Genomic DNA, 24322 nt, shown 5'->3' on the forward strand with positions numbered 1-24322 from the left:
TTGAGTTATTTTAACTTTTCCAATCTATTCTGAGTATATTGAGATAGCGTAGATGCCTCAAAGAGAGAGACCAGATGCAATACTCATTTACTAGGTGTTGGCTAGGCTGTTTTTTAAATTGTTCTGTCAGTTGCTGAAAGGCACTAAAGTTTCCGCTTATGGTTGTGGATTTATCTACTTCTCCCTTCTGTTTTGTTAGTTTTCCTCTTGTGCATTTTGAAGCTCTAATATTAGAAACATACACATTTAGGAATATGTCTTCCCGATGAATTGATCCTTTTATTGTATGAAATACCCTTTTTGCTTTGAAGTCTACTTTGATTGATACTAATATGCCCTCATTAACTTTCTTGCGTTTACTGTTTGCATGATATATCTTTTTCCTTTTGTATATTTGTGTTTATATATTTAAATTGCACCTTTTATAGGGAGCATATAATTTAGTCTTGCTTTTTAAATTCAGTCTGACAGTCTGCCCTTTAACTGGGGTATGCAGTCCATTGATGTTTTATGTAGTTCTTGAGATGGTTGGGTTAGGGTCTATCAGTTTGTATTTGTTTCCTGTTTATCATGTGTTCTTTGCTCCTCTGTTACTCTTTTCCCACTTTCTTTTGGTTTAATTAAATTTTTAACATTCCTACTTATTTCTCCTATTTTTTAAAATCAGTGTCTATTTTAAATTAATACATAGCACTTCATGTAAAATTAAAGTTTTCAACAGTATAATTCCTTTTACTCCATTCTTTATGCCAACTTGCCATACATTTTATTTCTATGGATTTTGTAAACCCCATACACAACAATGTTACTACTTTTGCTTTAAAGAATTGTCTAAAGGATCTAAGAGAAAATAAAGATAGCCTTTTTAATATACCTACATATTTCTAATTTTCCATGCTCTTCATGCCTTCCTATAAATCTGAGATTCCATTTGGTCTTGTTTTTTTTTCAGCCTGAAAAATTGTCTTAGCATTTCGTATATTATAAATCAGCTGACAGCAAATTCTTTCAGCTTTCATTCACCTGGAAATGTTTTTATTTTACCCTCCTTTCATGATAATTTTGCTTAATATAGTATTTTGAGTTGATACTGGTGTATTTTTTTCCCCTGCAGCACTTTGAAGATTCATTTTCTGACTTTTTGTCACCACTGTTTTTGCTGAGATGTCAGTCCGAATTTGTATTATAGTTCGCCTGAATATAATGTACTTTTTTCCCTCTGGCTCTTGTTAAGAGTTTCCTCATCTTTGATTTTTCTGCATTTTGACTATGAAATGTCTCATTGTGTTTTTCTTTGTGTGTGTTTATCTTGCATGAGCTTCACCCAGCTTCTTGGATCTGTAAATTGGTTTTCTAAAAACCAAATTTAGGAACAACATTTCATCCATCTTTCCTTCAAATGTATTTTTCATACTCTGTTCTTTCTCTTTTCATTCTGGTACTCCCATTACACACGTAGATCATTGGTATCTTTCTAGACATTACCAAGGCTCTATTCCTTAACAATTTTTTTTTCTCTTGTTCTTCAGATTGAATAATTTCTTTTCATTTGTCTTCAAGCTCACTGACTCTTTCTTATGTGTTTCTGGTCTGCTGTTATGCTTATTGCATGAATATTTTATTTTGGGTAATGTAATTTGCAAGTACAGAACTTCCATCTGGTTATTTTTCATAGTATCCATTTTTATGCTGAGGTTTCTCATCTGTTTGCTATGTTTATCTTTTCTGTTATGTATATATTTGCACCGGCTATGTTTATGTCCCTGTCTGCCCATCCTAACACTTAGGTCACCTATAGGTCTATAGACAAAGTTTTATGGGAATGCAACTATGCTTATTCATTTACATGTTGTCTGTGGCTGCTTTCATGCTACAATGACAAAACTGAGGGTTGTGAAAGAGAACATATGACTTGTAAGCCTAAAGCATTTTCTATCTGGCCTTGTTAGAAAAAATTTTGCCAACCTCTGCTCTAAAGAATCCCCCAAGATTTGAGGGCATATTACTTCCTCCTATCACATGGCCTTTCTAGGAAGTGGGCAAAGAGCCTAGCAAGGTATCCCACTCTGGCTGGGCTGGAACTCCAAAGCCTCCCAGCACTGAGCTACCTCGTTAAGCACTTAATCCTGCTGCAGCCTCTCTCTGCTGCGCCTTGCAAGGGTTTTGCCCTGCATGTGTGTAGCTCTGTCCTCAGCCACAGATCTGCCCACAGCTCCCACACAGACTTCTAGGAACCCATCTTTGCAGCTCCATTCTAACTGGTACCAGGCCTTACAAGTTCCTTGAGCAGCACTCTCTTCCTCTTCAGCTCAGGGAGATTTCTGTGCCCTGCTAGAACTTCACTTCTTGGTCCCTATGGTTTGGAAGGTTTCCCTAGGCAAAAACCCAGGGTGAATGTACTGTTCATTTCAGGGGCTTCCCTTCTTTCAATGACCTCAGTCCTGTGCTGCCTGGGGTCCAATGTGTAAAAATAATTGTTTCATTTATTTGTCATTTATAGTTGTTTATGGCAGAAGGGCAAGTCTGGTACTGGTTACTCTGAAGGTGATGAAAGGCAGGAAGTTGCTCTTTATTCCTTTTTTGTTCTTAAATTTAATCATATACAATTATGACTGAAGGAGCCAAGAACCTCTGAATTACACTAGGGAAAAGCATAGTCTTAGATGAAATTGAGTAAGGACTTTAATTAAATCTACCTAACATCTATTTTTCTTTTTTTGCTAATTGGGCTATCCCTCTATCCTTTTACTTTGTAATTGGAGACATCCTCCATTCATGTACTTTGCTTTTCTTTTGGGGAAAAATAAAGATTTTATGACTACCATGCTGTTCTACAGTCACAGGAAATGTTCAAGCCCATTACAACATTATGTGTGTATGTATTTATTTTATTTTATTTTTTTAAATCAAAAGTTAGATGACATACAGTCTCATATTAGTTTTGGGTGTACAACACAGTGATTTGACAATTACATACATTACAAAATGGTCATCACAATAAGTGCAGTTACCATCCATCACCTTACAAAGTTATTACAATATTATTGACTATATTGCCTATGCTTTACTTTTCATCCATTATCTATATATTTTATCATTTAAAACTACCACTACTAGTAAATAATTCAAAGCGAATAGCCCTACTTTCCTATGCTAAAACAATATTTGTAGAATTGAAAGAAAATTTACAGCTGTATCGTCTTGTCAGATTGTGCTAGGTGGAGTGTTTTTGCTAATGTCCCTGAATTTCAACTTCAGGGAATTGAAGGCAGGTTATTTTTTAGAAGGTAATGCATTATGCTGATTGGACAAAGTGCCAACATGTTTGGCTTAATTTCTGTGCCACAAAGAAGCTCTACATTAGCAGATTAATTTGGACTCTTTTCTCAAAATTTCAGTTCTTTTACATTTTACCTCAATTTTAGAGTTTATGTTATTGCACCAAGAAATCTTGGTGATTTTAAATCACTAAACACCTCTTAGATGTTAAAGTGATAAGCACCAGTGTGAAGTTTTAGAAGAAGTGCCCATAGGCACAGTGATGAATTACGGTTCAGAAGAGGTAACTGAAATTTTGAGATGTGTGTAAATCATGTCATAAGAGGAACTACCAAAGAAATGAGGGCTGATGATGAAAGCGTTAAGTGTTAATTTTTCAGCATACTTTATGGGCTGTTTTAAGTGCAGAAAAGACTATGCATAGGCTTGTTTAAGCTTTTGAAGTTAATAATACATTTATTAGAGTTACAGATTCAAAATCCTTAAGGTTTAAGGTTCAGCTTACAGATCTTGTTTTATTTATAAACCAAGCACATTTTTGCAGTCACTTGTAGGAGTCTTTGGCTAATATTTGGTTCTATTTATAGATTTGTTAATTAAGCATCTTTGAACATTTTATGTTGCATTTATATACTTTATTTCAGTTCTGTAGCTTTAAAAGTTGTTTGACCAATACACCTTTCCAAGTGCTTAAATAATTCTTATAAATCTGACACATTAAACTTATAACTATAACAAACTTAAAATTCTTTTTTTTTTTGAGGAAAAATCCTGGAAAACAAAACTTGATTAAAATTAAGAACTTGTGTTCATATGAAGATACCACGAAGAGAGTGAAAGGCAGGCCACAGAAAGACTTGACATTTGCAGTATATATATCAAAAAGGACCCATGTTAGAATATGTAAGGAATTCTTAGAAATCAAGGAGAGAGGCAGATGACTTTCCCTAATACCTCCTGACCTTTGAATGGGGAGGGCCTGGAGAGGGGGAATCTGTGAGATGAGTGGCTGCTGAGGTAGCCTTTGAATGATGGTAGCAGGAGGCTGGGCGACTGAATGTTGGATAATCTCTGGTGGCTCCAGGGTTGGTGGGGGAGGGGAGATGGCAGGGTAAATGCCCATGGAGGGGGCCAGGGGAGGGGCCTCTGGGAGCAACGCTGACCCACAGCACCCTCCTCTGTTCATCTCCTCAGGTCTTGGATCTGGGAGACCTCCCCAGGAGGCACTGTTCCCAGAGTCTCTGCAGAAGCTCTGTCCTCCTCAGAGCACTCTGCAGGGCTGCATCTGGCCTGAGGTGGGGGTCCTCAGAATCCCTTCCACATTCTCATGCTCTTGCTTCAGTCTCTTCTCCAAGAGTTTCAGTGTCAGTCGGGTCATTTCATCCGCCACTGAAAAGTCCGGCGTCCTGGGACCGTAAGAGAGGCCCACCTCCCCCGCCCCCTGTGGCTCTCCCGTTATCTGCAAGAAAGAACTGCTCAACTGGAGAGTAAACTTAAAATTCTCTTTACTGTTCCAGTGCTTCTTCCCAATTTAGAAGATTTCAACCACAAAATAGAAGTCTATATTGACTATTCAATTACATATTTAAATTCTAATTAGAAGGTTGACACTCTGATAGATTTATTTTTTCTTAAATATTCCTAATACAGAAAACACTAAATTTACACACACACTCTAGTCTCAATAGAGCAACCTATGTCTTTGGTTATCTTTAGTATTTCTGTGCTTGATTCTGAATCTTCTTGGAGTGGAAAGGTACTTCTTCCCCAAGGAAATAATTTCATTGTCCCATATAATTTGGGAGTTAACTGTCTCAGCTTGCCTGATGTTGCTTACTGCGTGGAAATCTTAGCCAGGAAGCTTACTGTATATTCTTTTTGGCAACCTTGCCAGGACACAGTGAATCTGATTTTGTAGATTTATCATTGACTCTGTGATTTCCAAAGCCAAGAGGTCACTTAGTCCTCAAACTTGTAAATCTCTCTGCAGGGAAGGCCACCATCCCTCTTTTCTTGACTCTTAAGATTTGTGAATCAATGTCTTTGACATACAACTTGATTGCAATTCAAATTTTATGGAACGTCATAGAACTAGTGTGCATACTGAAATGATATCCAGTTGAATTTTTGAAATCTCTCTGGTTTGGTAGACTAGTTGGTCATAACTTCTGAAGTCATACGCCTGAGAAGTCTGTCAGGGATTCCTCCATTATGCTGCACTAGATGACTTGCAAGAACCCTTGTAACCACAGACCCAACAATTCCATGATTTTCACAGAGTAATTTTATTTGTGTATTCAAGCCAGGCATCCGCAGGTGCCTTGTTTTTCTCTATGTAACAGGTGTTTTTCGAGCAATCTGGCCTTTCAGTTCTGACTCATCTTAGTTTATAGTCCTGGGTTATTGTGTTCGTAATGTTCCTCTACACCTCCCTCCACCGTCATCCATCCTCTTGTCTCTCTTCTCTCCATAACACACAATAAATGAGTGCCTACTCCAAGCTGGATGTGGTTCTAAAAATAAAAAGGTAAGCAAGATAGGGGCGCCTGGCTGGCTCAGTCGGTGGAGCATCTGACTCTTGATCATGGGTGTGGAGATTACTTACAGGTTTGGTGTAGAGATTACTTTTAAAAAAAGTTAAAAAGGAAAGCAACATAGACACAAACAGATATTAAAAAAATATACACGAATAACATTTTAAAACTTAAAAAAATCGAGATGTAACTTTCTTTTATTTAAGATTTTATTTATTTATTTGTCAGAAAGAGCACAAGCAGAGGGAGTGACAAGCTGAGGGAGAAGCAGGCTTCCCGCTGAGCAAGGAGCCCGATGCGGGACTCGATCCCAAGACCCTGGGATCACGACCTGAGCCAAAGGCAGACGCTTAACACACTGAGCCACCCAGGCGTCCCGAGCTATAACTTTCATATAGTAAAATGCACAAGTCTTAAGTATAAGCTCAATGAATTACCAATAACTTGAGAGTTTTTATAAGTGCCAGGAAACTTATTCAAGGATAACTGAAATTTTACCAACGAGCACAATATCCCAAATAAAATAAATGGACTTTGTCTTAAAATGTCAGTTTGAAGGCCACTACTCAGATATCTGTCAGTTGTTGGTTTGGAAGCCAGATCAATAAACTATGGTCTGTGGGACAGTATAGGCTATTTCTGTATGGCCTAGGAGCTAAGAATGGTTTTTAAATCTTTACATGATTTGCGATAAAATAGATGAAGGAGAAGAAGGAATAGAAATTATATGTGAACAGCAAAGCTTAAAATATTTATTAACTGGATCCTTAACAGAAAAAGTTTGCTGACCCTGGAGCTACAGAGGAAAGAATGTTAACTAGAAGCCAAGGCCAATGATTCTTTTTCTTTGCTTTCTAGCCTAGTAAGCCAGATGTGTCAACAGGTTCTCTCTCACTGGCACTAACATGTTGCTCAATCAGAAAAGGGTTTAAATTTTTAGTAGCTTATGTCAGCCCTGCCTAGTGATATTAAATGCAAGGAAGAGTTTGCTAAAACACCATGCCAGGCCACTAAGTTAGGCCACTTAGGGGGGTTAATCTCAATTTTAATAAGAACTGGATTTTTCAGAAATATAGGAATAGTTATGGCTATGTTTAGCTCTTTTCAAGGCTATGGGTGTGTTTTGAAGACTTTGCCATAGTTATGCCATAGATATCGTCATCATCTGGTACCTTTGCCATACACAGGGCGTGGAGACAAAGCAGGAAATAACGCATGGGGCTCTGATTTAGCAATTTCCGGCCATATAGCCTGTTCCTCCTTCTCTCTCCAAATAATCCATATGCTTTTTCCTCAAGTCTATTCCAGCTTGCTGTGTGCTTCATTCAGCAGTCAATCTCCTACTCTCCAGAGGGAAATTCCGGCTCAAATCAGGCCAGTCTGGCCAGCACTTGGTCTGTTGACTGGATGGGGGCTGCATGGGAGTTTCTAGGTAGTGTTGATGTTATAATTGTTGCTGTGGTTTGGGTTGGTCTATGTTATTGGATCCACTATGGTTATTGGCATGGAGAGGAGGCTAGAAATAACTAGGAGAATGTTTGAGCCCTAATAAAATGGGTGGGTCTCAGGGGAAAGTTTGTCCTGGAAAGGGAAGCAGAGCGTAGGCCTAGAAATTTGTGCAAAAGCCAAGAACAAAGATGACTGGGGGTAGAGACAGATTGTATGTGTTGGGCTCAAGGTTGGGTTCGGGCACATTGCATACCAGACTAGGGGCAGGAACATGAACTACAGACCCTACCCATTTGCACGGTCTCTAATAGCCTTGGGTTGGCTGCTAGAACCGAGCTTGTCAGTTGGATGCTGAATGGCAATTGCTAAGTGTGATTGTGTTGGTAAGGCCCAGGATTGACAAGACTAAATTATTACTGGTATTATTATTATTATTACAAAAATATTTGATGACATTTGCCATTGTGTTGAGCATTGCTATGTGACAGACACCTTATAAATAATATCCCTACTCCTTACTACAACTCTACTGAAGCAGGTACTATTTTTTTTAAAGATTTGTTTTATTTGTTTGTGAGCATGAGTGGGGCGGGGAGGGGGCAGAGGGAGAGGGAAAAGCAGACTCCCTGCTCATCAGGAAGCCCAACCTGGGGCTGCATTCCAGGACCTGGGATCTTGACCTGAACCAAAGGCAGATGCTTAACCAACTGATCCACCCCGATCTACCCCTTCAGGCACCCCTGAAGCAGATACTACTGTCCCTATTTTCCCGAGCAGACAACTATATATCAATGAAGTGAAGTGATTAACTTGGGCTGGTAAGTGGCAGAGCTGGGCTTTGGATCCAAGTCTCTCTGAGCCCAAAGCATAAAAACCGTTTAATTGCATACCTAATGGTCCTTCCATAAGGGTCATTTGACAAGTGCTACAACCATAAAGCAGTTACTTATCTTACATCCTGGAGTTTAGTCCTGCATAGATTGGGGTCTATCTAGGGACTCTGGATACAAAGTAAATCTAACCTCACAATCCTCTGATATGTTAGTATAATATACATACTTAGCCAATTTTAACCAAACATCTCTTTGGTGTCACGCACTGTGCCAGTTGCTGCATGTATGATAAAAGTGAAATATGCAGAGTCATAGCCCTCATTGCGCTTCCAATAAGATGTGTTAGACAGACATCGAACAAGGAAATAAGATAATAGGTCTGTAATCATAAGTTGTGCAAATGTCTATCAAGGAAAGGACTGGGGTGATGTGTGAGAGAGTAATAAAAGGATTTATTTTAGATTAGAGGGGAGGTAACATTTATGTTGGAACCTGAAAGATGAGCTGGAACCCCCTAGAGCAATGGTGCTCCACTGGGAGCAGTATTGTCCCTGGGGGCCATTTGGCAATGTACAGACATTTTGCTTGACACAACTGGGTGTGCACGGGGGCGGGGGCAGGTTGGAGGTAGGTAAGGGGCTGGTGGTATTCGTGGCATCTAGTGAGTAGGGGCCAGAGATGCTGCTAAACCTACCGTGCAAAGGACAGCCCCTCACAGCAAAGAAGTTTCAGGCCCCAAATGACAGCAGTGCTATGATTGAGAAATGGCATTTGGGATTATCAGCATTTGGAAAGACTCCATGACCCAAGCGGGCTAGTACTTTGTGCAGCCCAGAAACAGGAAGAACAGCAGCACGGCCAGAAGCTGGTCAGTGAGGTGGGGCCAAGAAGGACCCCATCATGCCTTGAGGGCCATAGAGTCCATCATAAGAAGGATCTAGGTTTTATTGCAAATGCTCAAGGGGTTTGCCTATCATCCATTTCTAAATTAGTGATCAAGTTCCCATTTTCCAGGAATTGTCAGATTAACTCCAAATAAGGGGTAAGTCTTAGATGAAGTATTTTTTTTTTAAAGATTTTATTTATTTATTTGAGAGAGAGAGAGAACACAAGCAGCGGGGAGGGGCAGAGGGAGAGGGAGAAGCAGGCTCCCCGCTGAGCAGGGAGCCCGATGGATGTGGGATTTAATCCCAGGACGCTGGGATCATGACCTGAGCTGAAGGCAGACGCTTAACCGACTGAGCCACCCAGGGGCCCTTAGATGAAGCATTGTAATAATGCCTTCCTTACTGCTTTTAGAGTCTGGTAGAAAAGCCCCTAGTACAATTTTAAGCATAAATTAAGCAGGTCAAATGCTGGCTACTTTCTTACATCATTAGGTTTTTCTCTCAAAAGCTGCCCTTGTCACTGTGACCTCATCTGCATGTGCCCATGTTTCTCATGGGGGCTGACTATGTACCCTCTAGACAGGGTCCGACTCTGTCATTTCTTTTTGTTGTTGTTTTGTTTTCAGTTTTTATTTAAATTCTAGTTAGTTAACATGTAGTGTAATATTGGTTTCAGGAGTAGAATTTAATGATTCATCTGACTCAGTCATTTCTAATGGTTTCATATGTCACCATTCTGGGCATAACGCAGCACTATAGAAATTTCTGTCAGTTTTTCTAGATTACGTAGTAGCAAAAAGGTAAAAAAAAAATCTTGCCACAGTTGTCAGTGGGTGACACTGAGCAAGCTTCTGAACATAAGTTTTCTTGTCTATAACACTGGCATTTCCTTCATGGAACAGTTTCCGGACTATTTTGGTATCGTTGCAATTCAGAGCCAAGTTTGAAAATCCTACTTGCTTCATGGAGGTGATAAAAGAAAATAAAATTTAAGGGGAAGAAAAAGACATACCTTCTTTCATTCTGACAATGGTACTTTATAAATGTAGCCAAAGAAGAGGTAATCTGATCAAAATAAATAAAGACGTAGGTGGGCTCTGTAAGTAAGTGGATATGACAGAGCAGGGTGCTGCAGCAATACTGGACGTGCGCCTTTTTCATTCACTTTGATTCAGGCATTGCAAACACACTGATTCTCAGCCCTGGCTGCATTTTCGTGAAACTTTCCCTGGCATGTCTTTCCTAGTCTGCTGGGAGTTCCTTGTGTGAGGAGCTGCCCTTGTCTTTTTTCTTTTTCAATAACTGAAAGCTCATTTGCTTGGCCCTTCCTCAAACCCCCAGAATGTTGGGATAGATGGATGATCGAATGGAAGGGGAAACTGAATATTGGATGTTGAACTGTTCTGTCCTTGGGGGTTTGATTGGAAGAACAAAACATGATGAGCTTTCTGATTAGTGTGCAATCTGTCCGTATTTGAACCAGCTGACAGGGCCCTGCCAGTGACTTCCTCGTGCGGGTTCTCTCTTCCTCTGTTCTCTCTACAGCAGATTATACTCTTTAAGACTGAAAGTGAGTGTTACTCAGGACTTTTCCCTATTGTGCATTTCCTATGTTCTTCGTATACTGAATTGCTTATGATTTTAGGTGTATGAAATGGAATCAGTTATTTAAGAGTCAAATCAAACTCTACACCATGGCACCTAGTAGGGTGCATCAGAATTTGAAATGCTGCTCCAAGAACTTAAATACAGTTTTTAGTTCTCAGCTTACATATTAGAAGTATTTAAATGCTTAAAAAAAAAAAAAACACCTGCTGATTTCCTTCTAGAGTAAGATTCTGTCACTCTGTAGCCCATAGCTCTGTCCTTTCCCCAGCACTTGACACATGGGCTTGTTTCCATCCTCTTCTCTCATTCAGATACTTATCTCTTAACCTTGACTGTTGGAACTAGAGCAAATGTTTTCAGACACTGGAAATATGTCAAAGTAAACATGGTGTTGACAATGTAAGGGCAGTGTCCAGGCTTAATGCTGACCATTTAATAGATCCTACCCCCCCCTTTTTTTTTTTACAAATACGACTGAGAGCAAAATATGGTTCATGGCCTCCACTGCGTCCAAAAAAAAAAGGAAGGAAACATGCAGTTGTCAAATAAAGTGTTGCCATATGTTTCCCTCGGCAAACAAAAGCACTAACACTTAAAAGTAAACTGAGAAGAAAATGCCCACTTTCACCAGGCGGAAGGTTCTGGTTGTTTGGCCAAGGAGGGGAGGAAAGATTGACACCTAGTGGAGAGGGGAATGTGGGGTGGGGGGGGGACAGAGAAGGGAGAAGAGGGAGGCTCTTCTCTCCTTGGAAGCTGGGGGCATTAAGTTATGGTGAAGGCATGGAATGGTACATTGATTGTTCCTTCGTGGGCTTAGGAGCGTTGGCATTCATTCGCTCATTTCTCAGTGTTCACCGAGCACTCACCACTGGCCAGGTACTGTTTAGGTGCCTGCGATACATCAGTGAACAAAACAGAGATGTCCTTCTGGAGTTTATGCTTTAGCAAGGAGAGACACACAATACATACAGTAAATAAGTAACCATAGAGGAAGTCAGAAAGTGTTAAGTGTTCTGGGGAAAAAGAAAAATTAGAATAGGGGATCGAGAGTGTGAGGTTAGGTGCATGGGCAGGACACGAGATGGCCCAGATAGAGTAGCCAGGGTAGTTAGGTCTTCTTGAGAAGGAATGATTTGAACAGGGACTTGAAGGAAGTGAGGGGTGCAGCCAAGTGGCTATCTGAGGAAGAGCATTACAGGCAGAGGAATGCAAAGGCCCTGTGCAGGGAGGGATTTGGAGCGGTCAGGGAACAGCAAGGAGGTCAGTACAATGGGAGTGGTGTGTAAGGGGATGGGAGAGGAGGCAAGTCTAAGAATTGCACATGGCCCTGTGGACTCTCTCTGTCTCTTCTGTCTCACTTCCTCTCCCAACCCCAACTTCCAAAAACCCTTCTATGATTCCCTCTGGAATTCACCACCCATTGTCACAAAGCGTAGTATCAGCCCAGACTCTATAAATAGTTTCTTCCTCTTCCTGTTCTACTGTGGACTCTCCTTCAGCAGCCCTCCAGGGGGGCGGATTCTTTCATAGCGCCCATGCTACTAGGCCCTGGGTGGCTCAGCTACTCTGATGGGCAAATAGTTTTCCATCCTTTAAAGCTCCATTTATAAGGTGGCTTGCTGTAGTTGATTTTTTTTTTTAATGGTGCTTGGAAACAGAAAATCTGGGGGTTCAATTCCTGCTGTGTGCATTAATTATACGACTTTGGCAAGTCATTCAACACCTTGTATCCTCTGTTTCATTCCTCCATAAAATGGAGATAATAAAGCTCTATCTTTCAGGTTGGTACTGAAGGTAAAATGTGGGATGTCTCTGCAAGTGCTTTCTGCATTGCACGAGGGTGAGCCCTGTTATCCTGTGTGGCTGACGTGGCCAGTGACCCATTTGACCCTCCCTGCACTCTTACCTCTGTGCCCAAGCCTGCTTACTGTGAACACCTGAGATTCTCTGCCTGAGGGCTTTGTTCTGGTCCCGGGAATGTGCTAGCAGCACTGTGGCAAGTAAGAGTGTCAGAGAGTTAATGCCCCCGGGGAGCAGCTCTGAAGCAATCATGGACAGAAGTTGGTGGATAAATACCCCGGCTTTCTAGCCCTGGGTTGGGACAACTCTGAGGTAATCTCTGCTCTGTCTGCTAGGGCTCCCCAGCAGGATTGTGCTCAAGTTGCCCCCTATGACAGATGGTTTGATAACATACCCTTTATTAGCTTCCTTCCTTTTCTTATTTTATTTCCTTGCTTTCCGCCTGATGTTTCCTGGGATTACTTCCAAAATAAATGGCAGAACTAGAACTTGGTCTCAGCTTGTCTGGTTTCAAAGCCTTTGCCTTCAACTGCTAAATTATAATGCCTCTGATATTGCTTCAAATATTGTTTCAGATAATCTGGATGAGGGTTATGCTGTATGTGTGATTGGCTTTACCTGCTTCACAAATTTGAGTACAGTGCATCACATTCTTTTCGACTTTCATATTTGGTCACATTCTTTCCAACTTTCATATTGAGTACATGTAAGAGTGCTCGAGAATCTCAGTTGCCAGGTTAACAGGAAGTCTAATAGCCCACTATCAGGTTTCCATCCCCCGCTCCACACACACACCATGGCACTTCTAAAGTCTGAAAAGGGCCTTTGTCTAACTTTTAAGTGATATATCAGCTGTTGCCGTCCTCCCCACCCCCATCCCCACCAGGCATAGCCTGTTATGGAGAAAACAAATCCTCCCCAGTCTGCAGGTGATGACAGTCCCCTCTGAAATGGTACCTCCTGCTCAACTCCTGGCACCTCAGTTCGTTGGGGGCGAGTGGGAATCCCATCCCTCAGTTCTGGGCCTTGATGCAGCTGTATCCGTTCAGAAGCCCAAGCTCAGCTCCTGTTTCTTGGATCACAAGCACCATGTCCTGCTGGCTTGCCAGGAGGCATTCCAGTGTCAGCAGGATCTATGTTTCATGCATTCTTTCCCCATTCACTCTGGGGCCTGTGACCTGAGCTCCCCTCACTCAGTGAGACCTCTACGACCCTAGAGTTAATTTCAGAGTCGTCCTGATCCACCTCGATAGCTCCCTGTTTTTACCTATCTGCAGACTGGTGTTGATTAAACCAATTTCCCAACCCGCAGAAGACCCTGGACTCACTCAAATTGACCCACTGTATCCCCAGTGTTGAATTTTATGTCACAAGGATCTCAGACTTGACCGAGACACAAAAGCTTGAGTTCTATCCTAATCCCAGGACAATGCCTGCTTTCTTGCTTTGTATTTATTTGCCTAAAAAGGCCGCTCATGTGACTACCCCAGGGCAAAAGAAGGCTCACCTCTCTGGGACACATTATTTGAAAACTATTCATCCATGCACACCCATTTTAAAAAATCCTGGACAAAACTTTTTTTGGCCAGCTTCTGTTTTAAGGAGACACTTTTTTTTTTTTTTTCCCGAAATTCCTGTTCCAAAAAAAAAAAAAAAAAAAGGATAAAGTTGAAGGAAGGTTTTTCCCTGTTTTGTGCCTGGAAGAGTACTTAAGAGTTTTCTTGTGGGGGAGCTGGTGCCAGAAACAAGTTGGAAATATCTCTCTCCCTGCCTTGTGGAATTGGGACAAATACCGTCCTGGAAAGGAGTGAGAAAGAGGAAAGGAAGGTGACGCAGACTCAGTCAGAAAAACTCAAAACTCCCCTGTGAGGAGAACTGGCCGAGGAGGGGCAGCCTTGGTGTACACATCCCAACCTCCTGTGGCTTGAGCCCCACAGTCTGGCACAGGATTCATTACCAGTAGGCAGACTTCTCTATTTGGTTAATGTCTATAACTCTTATTTCTCCATGCGGATCAAAAGCTCCTCAGAGCCTGGCACAGTGTGAACACAGCAGGCTTTTGCTCATGTCCAGGAATTACGACGTTCTTCGTTTCAGGTAACCCCATCTACTGGTCTCATTGTCTCACAAAGTAGCGGAAAGGGAGAGGGTCCAGTGTGGGATAACAACACATTTACAATATGACTGTGAATAAAATGTGATTGTCTTCAAATCTTTCTGAGAAGGACAATCACAGTTTCCTGAAGAGGTGTTTTCTTCACTCTGTTTCTTTGGCACACTTTTTTTTTTTTTCCTCTTACTACTTTGACAATGTTATTTGTAAATCGGCGTTCAAGGAGCCATATTTTAGGTATTCTTAGACAAACACTCAAAACCCACTTTTCCCAGCATGTGTGATGTGTACCACCCCGGTACCACTGCTGGTTGGCAGGCCCTCTGGTTGTCTGCGAGTCTGAGTGGCCAGGCTCCCTTGCAATGAGGGGCGGCCACATGGCTTGGTTTTAGCCTCCAAGCTGTAAGTGGAAGTCTTCTAGGGGAGGCTGGTGGAATAGTTTCTGCTTTTCTAGATGGTTAAAAGGGGGGTGGCTTCAGTCGGTTAAGCCACCAACTCTTGGTTTCTGCTCAGATCAAGCCCAACGACAGGCTCTGAGCTCAGTGGGGAGTCTGCTTGAGATTCTCTCCCTCTGCCCGCCCCCCTCCCCACTCTTTCTCTCTCTCAAATAAATAAATCTAAAAAGGGGGGCAGATTTAGTTGTAAGGGTCCTTCACCTTGCCCTTCCTGTCTCAGCACAGGTGAGGTTGCTTTGGCACACCTGCAAGGAGCTGTTCTCTACAGGTTGCAGCTTCGGGAAGTGATACCCACCTACAGCTGACATAGGATTTCTTGAGATCTCATTGCTTCCCTGCTCCTTGCCTCTGCAGCCCTAAGAGTCTGTGTTAGGAATGTGACTGGTTGGAACTCTGGAGATGAGCAATCTGCTCAGGCTCTTTTATTTTTGGATGATTTTTAAATTATATTTTCCCATAAGATGCATGGGTTTTATTAATTTTTTAAACAGTACTTTAGCCATTAAAGTAACACATGCTTATAAAAATATTTAAACTAGGGCACCTGGGTGGCTCAGTTGGTTAAATGTCTGCCTTCGACTCAGGTCTTGATCCCAGGGTCCTGGGATGGAGTCCTGCATCAGGCTCCCTGCTCAGTGGGAAGCCTGCTTCTCCCTCCCCCACTCCCCCTGCTTATGCTCTCTCTCTCTCTCTCTGTCAAATAAGTAAAAAAATCTAAAAGAGTAAAAAAATAAAAATATTTAAACTGTCCAAAGGCATTAAGTAAAAGTCTTCTCTTCTTCCCCTAGAGGAATCATGGTTAACATTTCTTATGTGTCCTTTCAATTATGTGCATATATATTTATTTACACAAAAAGATCACAGTATATGATATTCTGCATCTTGCCTTTTAAACCTATCTTTTTCAAAATAGGTACATATGTCATGTTCTTAATTGGCCCATAGCATAAAACATTACATGGATAAGTCATGAGCATTAGAGAAAAGCAAATTAAAACCTCAGCAGAATACTGCTGTACACCTATTAGAATGACTCAGATAAAAAAACCTGACAGTACCAAGTGTTGACAAGGATGCAGAGCAACTGAAACTCTCATAAATTGTTGGTAAGAATGCAAAATGTTATTGCCAGTTTGGAAAATGGTTGGCAGTCTCGTATAAAGGTAAATGTACACTTCATATACAACAAACTGCATACTCAAATGAAATAAAAACATAGGTTCTCACAAAAATCTCAACATGCACATTTATAGTGGCTTTATTCATAATTGCCCCAAACTTGAAACAATGCAAAATTCTTCAGTTGGATAAACCAGCTCTGGCACATCCATACGGTGGAACAGGCCTAGGAGCATGGTGAGGCAAATGATGTTCTCAGGCACAAAATTTAGGGGCATCAAAACATTAAAAGATAAATAATATTAATGCAATATTAAACAAAATCAAAACTAATACAAAAAATACACAATGAACAAAATATGCAAATTTAAAACAGAACCTGATGCTCACTTATAGAACCCTGAGAGTTAAGCAAGTTGGGGGTGAAGGTGCAAGGAAGTAAAAAATGATCTAATTTGCATTTTCTTTGAACAGTCATGACAATTGTTCCCAAATGAGGCAAGTTCTTTCCATGGTTTATAACTTTAATCCATAGTACCGCAGGGTAAATGGGAAAGTTTTATTTTATTACAAATACGTGTCTGTGATTTTTTAAAAAAGATTTTATTTATTTATTTGCCTGAAAGAGAGAGAGCACAAGCGGGGGCAGCAGCAAAGGGAAAGGAAGAAGCATGCTCCTGGCTGAGCAGGGAGCCCGATGCAGGATTAGATCCCAGGACCCTGGGATCATGACCTGAGCCAAAGGCAGACGCTTAACGACTGAGCCACCGACGTATCCCCATGTGTGTGTGATTTTAAAAACAGCAAGAGCACTGATGTAAGGTATACAAATTCTATTTAATAAATATTTATTTAAAAAATAAAATAGGGGTGCCTGGATGCCATCTGTCAATGGACCCACTTTGGTTGCTTCCACCTTTGGGCTATTGTAAATAATGCTGCTATGAATATGGTTGTACCATGTCTCTTTGAGACCCTGTTTTCAATTCTTTGGTCTATATATCCAAAAGTTGAATAACTGGCCATATGGTAATTCTATTTTTGAGTTTTTGAGGAACCGCCATGCTGCTGTACCAGTTTGCCTTTCTACCAACAGCTCACAGGGGAGTTTCTACATATTATTTATTTATTTATTTATTTGAGAGAGAGAGAGAATGAGAGATAGAGATCATGAGAGGGGGGAGGGTCAGAGGGAGAAGCAGACTCCCTGCTGAGCAGAGAGCTCGATGCGGGCCTCGATCCCGGGACTCCAGGATCATGACCTGAGCCGAAGGCAGTTGCTCGACCATCTGAGCCACCCAGGCGCCCGGGAGTTTCTATATTTTTGATACCAAAATTTTACGTATGTAGATTTGATTGTTAAATATCATAATTTGATACCAAAATTTTATGTACATAGATTTGATTGTTAAATATCATAATTTACATGAATTGAGGTAATTCGAATTCACTATATTATATTTACTTCAGCCTTATATGGATCAAAAATAAATATGTTGTAAATTTATACTAAAAACTCATTTTTCAGAAATATGGCATTTAAAAAGCCATTTGATGATGTGATGTTCAGGAAAAGGAGAAAGAATGTGTATAGAAATGGATCAAATTATGTGGGGCAGTTATAAGTTTGACTAGAAAACACAGTACTTTGACCGCCAAAAATGGTATTGTCATTATTAGAATAGAACTAGCAAATTCAGAGTTACCTAAAGAATCATTTTTGAATTGTGAAGAGAAAAACTGAAGAAAAGGAAATGTACATTTCAGAAACTAGGAAATAAGAGTATAAACAAGAGAGCAAGAAAATGCCATTTATAATAAATTTTAATAATGCTCCACTGTGGCCACCAATTTTCAGCAAAAAAAGTGATTTTAATGGACCTGATCAGATTATAGTGAATCTGTTTCACATAGTGGCTGAGGATTTCAAGAGACTATTTTTTTTAAAGATTTTATTTATTTATTTGACAGAGAGAGAGACACAGCGAGAGAGGGAACGCAAGCAGGGGGAGTGGGAGGGGGAGCAGCAGGCTTCCTGTGGAGCAGGGAGCCCGATGCGGGACTGGATCCCAGGACCCCGGGACCATGACCTGAGCTGAAGGCAGACGCTTAACGACTGAGCCACCCAGGTGCCCCATTCAAGAGACTATTTTTAAAAAAATGTTCTAAAGGCAAATTAATTCATCGTGACTGGCTCATTTATTCTAAAAACTCTTTGTCTTTATTTTTTTCATGCATACTTTTTATCAGTGATACTACAAAATCATATTTGCAACTCAAAAACAGGTTTCAAAATCAGATATTTGCAACTCAAAAACAGGTTCAAAGATTGTAAGATTTAAGCACTTTTTTTGCCATAAAAATGCCAGGTTTTACCATAATGCTTTTCTAAAATGGAAGTATTTTTTTTAAAAGTTATTCAAACTGTTTAATAGATAATGCTTTGCAGAAGGAAATAAAATTAGAGAACAAAAATTGTGGAATATTTTGCAAGTTATTTTAGATGTTATGTTTGGTGCAAAATTAATTTACCTCTTAGAAAATAGCAATAAATTATTGGAAGTCTAGATGCTGGAATTTCTGAATTTAGTCGAACTTTATAGATAATTAATGTCAATAAAGCTAATCAAATGCCTAATCATAAAAATGAATCCATGATTTATTTGTCTAATAAAATTCAAGCAGTTTAGTAGTGCTACTAGGAGATCATAGTAAATCTGAAAAATTATTGAGAATAAAAGAAGGAAAATAATTTTGATTGTATATCTTATATAGTTCATTGTGAGCAGGTGTGTGAGATTATTAGGTATATTCACATTAGGAATAATGGCATCAATAAAAGAAAGTTCTACGGACTACTGAAATAAGACAACTGGATATGGTCTAGCTTGTGAAATTTTTAATAAATTGGAAAAGATGGTATTAACATAAAAATGCTCATGGCCAGGGATATGATAACGGAGCAAGCATGGTATTTCCTCCTAAAATTGATTATGCCAAATTTATGCAATACTCAGCTCATAGTCTTAATATGCAAAAATGTTGCTTCTGTGAATCAAAATGTAAACTAATTGCTTCTTGGCCTTTTGGCTAAGATCAAGTGCGAAAAGTAAACTGTTTTTAGTATGGTATAAAGCACATATAGTTTTTTTGGTGAATTCAATGTCAGATGTCTGTCTTAAGAATGATATTATGGAACACCTGATCATTTGCATAAAGATCCATTGCATCAAGGCACTTTATATAAAAATTAAAAACATTTATCAAATATTAAAAGATATAATATCAAATGACAAAATACAGTATGCAGTAACTGAAAGCATCTTGGTGCAATAGATCACACATTTTTATGAGACTTATGTGTATGGAATGATGTTTTAAACCAACAAAAAAAGTTAATAAAGTTGTATATTAAAAACATGTGGGTCGCACCTGGGTGGCTCAGTCGTTAAGCGTCTGCCTTCGGCTCAGGTCATGATCCCAGGGTCCTGGGATCGAGCCCCGCATCGGGCTCCCTGCTCTGCGGGAAGCCTGCTTCTCCCTCTCCCATTCCCCCTGCTTGTGTTGTCTCTCTCGCTGTGTATCTCTCTGTCAAATAAATAAACAAAATCTTTAAAAAAAAAAAAACATGTGACTATACATGTGTTGCATGCTTAATAGAAGGCCTATCCCTTTACTTATAACAAATGACTAAATTCCTTTTAAAGCATATTTGATGAATGTAAAACTTTAACAAGAGATATGAATATACTTCCAGAATTTGCAAATAAATGAAAAGGAAAATTAAGAAGAAAGAAATTTACAAATCACTGCAGGAGAGTATCAATCATTATGAAAAAAAAATGTACTTCAAGCCAAACCCATGGAAAGTATAAGTATCCTAATTTCACACTTGAGGTGGAGATATGAAAAATTAAATAAAGCATTTTCAGATTTTAAATTTTTAAATAGAAAACTATTATTTTCTATGATTACATCTGATTTACAAAAACCAGCCACTGATTTGGCTCTTAAATATTATGATAATTTAAGTCCTATAGAAATTTCATCTGAAATAGTTTTAAGCAATAAGCAATATCAATAAGTTGTAATGTAAAATCAATATTGAATTTGGATTTTCTAAAACTGACAAATTTTACTTGGAGTGATCTTATCCAAATTTGGAAGTGATCTTTTTTTTTTTAAGATCTTATTTTTAAGTAATCTCTACATCCAGCATGGGGCTTGAATTCACAACACTGAGATCAAGAGTCGCACACTCCACCAACTGAGCCAGCCAGGTGCCCCTTGAAGTGAGATTTAGATTTTTTTTTAACAACGCTAACCTTAGTGCAATAATCTTCTGCAAAAGAAAATAAGATAAGCAAAGAAGTGATTTTTGAAAATACTAATGATGAGTTTGCTTCCATTAAAGCCAGGAAAGTAAAATAATAATAAATTCTGCTTCGGTATAAATAAAATTTTTATACTCAATGTGAATTTTAATGTACCTATTTTTCAAATTTTCAATATTTTTTAGCTACTTAAGTGTTCTAGAAAGAAAATACCCATAAAATACATAAAAACATGTATGTAGGGGGGCATAGTTTTCCTTTTGCCATAGGCTCCAATAGGGCTCCTCATGGCACTGCAATGGGAATCCTGCGCAGCAACAGTAAGGACCAAATTCCTGACACAGGCCACCACATTGACAAATCTCTAAAGCATCGTGCAAAGTTAGGAAGCCAGTTCAGAAGGCCCTAAATGACATTTGGGAATAGAAAAAACTATAGACACGGAAGGCCAATCACTGGTTGCCAAGGGCTGGGATTTCAGAAAGGACTGTCTGTATAGGGACAGGGAAGGATTGGGGCATGACAGAAGTGTTCAATATCTTTTTTTGTTAAGATTTTATTTATTTATTTGAAGGAGAGAGAGAGTGAGCATGTGCAGGGCGAGGGCAGAGGCAGAGGGAGAAGCAGACTCCCCACTGAGCAGGGAACCTGCGGCTTCGCAGGGCTCATCCCAGGACCCTGGGATCATGACCTGAGCTGAAAACAGACACTTAACCCACTGAGCAACCCAGGCGCCCCGGTAGTGTTACAAAATCTTGACCGTAGTTGTGGTTACACAACTGTATGCTTTTGGGAAAACCTATAGAATTGTGAGCCTTTCTTTTTCTCTAAAAAAGAGTGAGCATTTCTTTTTCTCTGTTAGACTTCACAGCAGAACAGCATGTAAAAAATTCTCTTTGGGGAGGATGACTTTGGCTATGGTAAGAAACATAAATCGGTATTGAAGTTTCTAGAAACAAGGAGACCAGTTTAAATCTAGTAGAATAGCCCTTGTAGAAATGGTTCACTCTGAATTCCTTTTTGTCCTTCTTGATTATTGTGGTTCTCCACTTTGACCTACTTCTTTTATGGCCTATTATCTAAGTAACATCTTATTTGTTTATGGGATCTACATGTTCCTTGCAAGTAATAGACCTAAGATGTTAACGGAGTCCTCCAGAATTGCCTAACTCCACTTGAGGCTGAGAGGGTTCAAGAGACTCTTGAGAGCACATGTTTTTTCAAGGTTAGGCTTAATTACCTTTTAGTAAAATCTTGGCATAGGGACAACCATATTCAGGGTGCATGTCAGAGCAAAGGCTTTTAGTCTTTGGAGGTTTTCGCCCACATCTCAATTATGTTTTTCATTATCCTCTTGGCAAACTAGCTAGATTGCTAAATCACATGGAGTTCCCCTAAGACTTTGTGTATTCGGAGATGTAGGCTGTCCTCCCAAGCGACTAACAGTAGTAAACTATTATAACTCTGTATTTTGTAGTTCATTTCACAGATTATATGAATCTCTTTATAGAGGATTATAACTCACGGCTGGAAGAAGCTTTAGGGCCTTGTTATTCAAAATGTGGTCCACCAATCAGCATCTGCATCACCTGGAAGTTTGGGAGAAATGCAGAATCTAGGGCCCAACTCCAGGCCTACTAAATCAGAATGTGTATTTTAACAACCTCTGCCTCCCTACTTGTGTGCTGTGCCTGCCCCCTGCCCTCATCACTTCCATGGGGCTCAGCTCTCCCATGGCAGCCCTGCAGAGAGCTCAAGTAAGGTGAGCTTACTACCTTTTTTACCTACAGTACTTTTTATATGCTACTTGTATATCTTTCTTGTACAACATAATACAGATATTGAACAAGATGACACATCAAATACCTTGGTTATTATTTATCATGGAAATCAATGTGTTACCGTAGGAGTTTGAATATCACCCAGAGTATTCATAGGGAACCACTAGGTATCATTTGCATGGCAATGCTAAGAAGTCTCTGCTTAGATATTTTCAGGTAGAGGATCATCTCAGAGGAGCAAACAAGAGGGAAGACTTCTAGTGTAGCTACTTTAGCTTTTACACTGGACATCCTGCAGGGATACAGGGGGGCAAATATTAACATTGAGTCGTACTGGCCAGTGATATTTCTGGGACTAGTCCTAGGACTAGTTTAGCATTCAAATGTATGTAATGTTTAAAATTTAAAAACAATCCTTTTTTTTTAAAGATTTTATTTATTTATTTGAGAGAGAGAAAGCACAAGTGGGGGGAGGAGGAGCAGAGGGAGAGGGAGAAGCCAATTCCCCACCAAGCAGGGAGCCTGATGTGATGATGCGGGGCTTGCTCGATCCCAGGACCCTGGGATCATGACCTGAGCTGAAGGCAGACGCTTAACCCACTGAGCCACCCAGGCACCCCTAAAATTTAGATATAATTCTTGATGCCTTCATCATAAGTGACTATAGAAATGGTTTAAATTACTCAATTCTAAGCAGCAAATTAATTTGAACTTTTTCTAGGTTCTCAAAATTTCAGCATTTCTTTCTTTTTTTAAAAAATTATAGTTACTTATGTCACTACCCAAGCTTTCTGCTAAACTGTGTATTTACATTGAGTTTATCTTAAGTGTGCTTCCACAATCCCCTATTCAAATCATTGAATAGAAGTATTTAGGAAATCAGAAATTTTCAAATTTAGATTATACTGTTTATTACATCTTATTTCAAGCAGAGTTTGGGGCAGCACTCCTTAATCAAACATTAATATTTCTGCAACATATGAAATAAACGTTCACACGAATTCATATGAATGAAGACTCTAAATATCTTTTTCTTGGGTCAGATCAAGTTTTTGCCACAAAATTGGCTATGACTTTTTTTTTTTTTCTGTTTTCATAAGCTTTTACATTTTGCAGTCGTGGATAAAGAAAGATGGACCGGTTTGTCATAACAAAATGAGAGGAAATTTTCGGAGTGCTTTAGTTCACCTTTTGCCTTAGTAGGAAGGACTAAGCAAAAATGAATGAGAATATGTGTTTATCAAAAGTAGATGTGTTGGGGGGCGCCTGAGTGGCTCAGTTGGTTAAGCGACTGCCTTTGGCTCAGGTCATGATCCCAGGGTCCTGGAATCGAGACCCACATCAGGCTCCCTGCTCGGCAGGAAGCCTGCTTCTCCCTTTCCCACTCCCCCTGCTTGTGTTCCCTCTCTTGCTGTCTCTCTCCCTGTCAAATAAATAAATAAAATCTTAAAAAAAAAAAAAAGTTGGGTGCCTGGGTGGCTCAGTTGGTTAAGCGACTGCCTTCGGCTCAGGTCATGATCCTGGAGTCCCAGGATCGAGTCCCTCATCGGGCTCCGTGCTGAGCAGGGAGTCTGCTTCTCCCTCTGACCCTACCCCCTCTCATGCTCTCTCTATCTCATTCTCTCTTTCAAATAAATAAATAAAATATATTTTTTTAAAGTAGATGTGTTGGAAGAGCCCCTAACTTTCTGAGTGTTTCATAGTCAATAGAGACATAATACCACGTGAGGCCCGGGCATAACCCTGTATCTGCTGATGCCAATGTGTATCCCCTCTTTCTTTCTAAAAGACCCGAATTTTATTCACTGTGCCCAATTAAAACTATCTGGATCATCGGACTGTCTTGCAGCCAGAAGGGTCATGGGACCCTGCAGTGTTGCACGACATTCATGCGGAGGGTTTCTGTGGAAGCTTTGATTTTCCTGACACAGATCCAGCCTTCCTGCTTCCCCATCCCTTGGTCTCCCTGCTGGGGTATAGATGTAATACGTGGGTGTGCAGCAGCTCTCTTGCTGCTAAGAGGTGACAAGCATGAAGACAAAAAGCCTCGTGCTCAGGATGGTGGAAGTAAAAAACAGGAAATCCTGGTGAGACTCCAGAGCAATGTTGGACTTCCCCAAACTTCTTGTT

At 40.1% G+C, this 24322-nt stretch overlaps 1 long non-coding RNA gene across 3 annotated transcripts in view; it reads left to right on the forward strand.

The window, feature by feature from the left end:
- The window catches only part of LOC141374808 (uncharacterized), a 41677-nt gene that overhangs the window by 7046 nt on the left and 10309 nt on the right, over positions 1-24322 (forward strand). The window contains exons 3-4 of one of the 3 annotated variants that reach the window (XR_012381936.1): positions 16704-16899; positions 21922-22173. This is a non-coding gene — a long non-coding RNA (uncharacterized lncRNA). Of the gene's footprint in view, positions 1-16703; positions 16900-21888; positions 22174-24322 lie in introns of all 3 variants that reach the window. The other 2 variants (XR_012381937.1, XR_012381938.1) reach the window with 2 other exon arrangements.

The sequence above is a fragment of the Callorhinus ursinus genome, unplaced genomic scaffold, assembly GCF_003265705.2.
Source record: "Callorhinus ursinus isolate GAN/ISIS: 27379988/994484 unplaced genomic scaffold, GSC_fseal_2.0 scaffold22, whole genome shotgun sequence".
NCBI classification, from domain to species: Eukaryota; Metazoa; Chordata; class Mammalia; order Carnivora; family Otariidae; genus Callorhinus; species Callorhinus ursinus.